Below are 2,745 nucleotides of genomic sequence, written 5' to 3' on the forward strand. Positions count from 1 at the left end.
AAATTATATTTCAGCAACTGCCATTTTCCCTCATAGGACTAAGATTCATGAGGCAAATAAATATTCCTTCAGCGAGAGAGTGTATTGTAGCCAGCACTATTTTAAGGAGATATCAGATCTCTGAAGTCTTTAAATTGGATTTTCTTCTCAGATACAGATTTTTTTTCTCCATTTAATAACGTGTATAAAATGGATTCACTGCATTATATTCAGTATCTAAACCTTGACTCTTGGAGAAACCTTTCCTTGATGAACTCCAATCCAAACCTATGATAGGTCTTCTTTTGATTTATCTATAATGTTAAGAAATAAGCTCTAAACTTTACAATATTGGGCACTTTATCAGGGAACCACAGAATTAAGCATGCCAGGCAAGTTGAAAGAAAGCACGCTTACTTCAAAGCTGATGGCATTAGATGTTACCAGATGAAATGGAAAAACACCTCATGTACAAATGCGTGGGGCTGGGCTTACACAGGCTGCGTGAATGACAGCCTTTTCATTCGCGATACGGGATTTGCGGGAGGCAAAGCTCCACGGTGGAAGTCAGAAACGGTCATACACAAAAGCACTGTCAGAACCTAAGATGTGCCTTCCTTCGTTAGAAACTGTCGGCGGTTCCCCATAGCTTGCAGAATGAAGTCCGAACGCCTTAGAACGCACAGCGGCACATCGTGGCACGTTTCACATCTGCTCTTGCTGCGTCTTCTCTTTCCAGCTTTGCCTCTTGTGCCTGTGAGCCATCTCGCCCTCAAAAACGCCATTTACATTCTTACCCTGGAACTTTTTTAAAAAATTACGTTTATTGGGGTAACATTGGTTAATACAATTATACAATTAGATAATTTTCAGGTGTACATTATCATTTGACATTTCTATATTCTATTGTGTTTACCACCTGAAGTCCAGTTTCCTTCAGCTACCATATATTGGATCCCCTTTACCCACTTCACCCTCCCCCTATACCCTATATTTGACCCCATTTACCCCGTCTACCTCCCCCCTCCTCCCTCATCCCACTAGTAACCACTAGTCTATAGTCCACCCTGCTCATTTGTTGCTTTTAGGTTTATATCCCACGTATAAGTGATACCATGTGATTTTCAACTTTTTCCGTCTGGCTTATTTCGCTGAGCATGATTATCTCGAGGTCCATCCATGTTGTCACAAATGGCGGTATTTCATCTCTTCTTATGGCTGAGTCATATTCCATTGTATATATGTACCACAGCTTCTTTAGCCAATCATCTATCGTAGGACACTTCGGTTGCTTCCATGTCCTGGCCGCTGTGAATAATGCTGCTATGAACATCGGTGTGCAAATATCTTTTTGGATATGGGTTTTCAAGTCTTTGGGGTAAATACCCAGTAGTGGGATTGCTGGATCATATGGTAGATCGATTCTTAGTTTTTTGACGAACCTCCATACTGTTTTCCATAGTGGCTGTGCCAATTTGCAGTCCCACCAGTAGTGTATGACCCTTGAACTTTTGAACCTGTTATATCTCCAAATTCAAATAATTTCCCTAATGGTCCACTCGTCTTCAGAAGTCTTTCCTTCCCCAGCCCTCACCCTTCACCAATGAACAAGGGGCTTTACCCTTCCTATTGCCTCTTACCAAACAAAAATCCATGCCTTACCTTCATTTGCTCTGAAGAATGGCTCCATCCACTATCGGTGTATCCGCAGTAGTGTGTACGTTTCTCTATTATTCAGGCATTCATTCATGCATGTATTTATTTTTAAAAAGTGCATAGTGAGTATTTTCTACAGAATAGTGGACAGTCACTGCTTGAAATTCTGGGAATTCAGCAGCGAACCAGACAGACCGATGATCTCGGGGTCAGCGACCTAGGCACCACCTTCACCTTCTTCACATAATGTTATAAACAGCCACTCGCCCGTCTGCTCTCCTGGAAAGACGGACACCTTCTAAATAACCTTGAAATTTAAAAGGCTTAGTTAACAGTGTGGTTAGTATTTAGGAACGTAATAATATATCTAAATTGATGCTCATTGTGCTCTAAGAAAAGCTCTCATACTTTATATGAAACTTCTCACAGAATCCTCGAAACAGCCCTGTGAGGTAGATGCTCATTCTGCCCAGAGAAGGCAAGAAACCTACCTGAGCTCACACAGTTGTCAGACTCCCAAGAATAAAGCACACGAACAAATGAATGAATGAAAGAATGAATGCATTGTTACAAAAAGAGACCAGTCCTTTGCCCAGTGCTCCAGGGAAGGTGGACAAGTAGCTGTTGACCAAAGAAAGAACGGTAGGAGGAGTACAAGTCTCCATCCCCAACGTGGACGGTGGTGTAGCTGGCTTCCTGTGCGTGAAGCGTTTGAAGCTTCTGCTAAAACATGTCTCTTACCTGTTTCATCACTAAAGCTGGATCTCTTTGGACTAGTTAAAAACGATTGGTTAATTCATTCACTCATTTTTATCCACTTTATAAAAATTATGTCAGACTGACTAAGAAAAGAGAATAAATCTAACCAACTAAAATAAATAAACCCCTTTCTTCTTGCTCTGGAATGTTCTTCTAGAATCACCTGTAGGAGAGGCTGCTCCATTTCACATTAGCAGTCACCACTGTGAGTGTCTGCCCTTATGGCTTTTGTTTGAGGACCCACAGCGACACCATCCCCAGGTCTCTTTACAAAGCAGCCTCACGATATTCCGAGAGTGACTGCCTTGACCTTGGAAATCCCTTTCAGCCCTCGGCTCCCAGCATGAGTTT

This window comes from Pteropus vampyrus, unplaced genomic scaffold, assembly GCF_000151845.1.
Source record: "Pteropus vampyrus isolate Shadow unplaced genomic scaffold, Pvam_2.0 Scaffold298, whole genome shotgun sequence".
NCBI classification, from domain to species: Eukaryota; Metazoa; Chordata; class Mammalia; order Chiroptera; family Pteropodidae; genus Pteropus; species Pteropus vampyrus.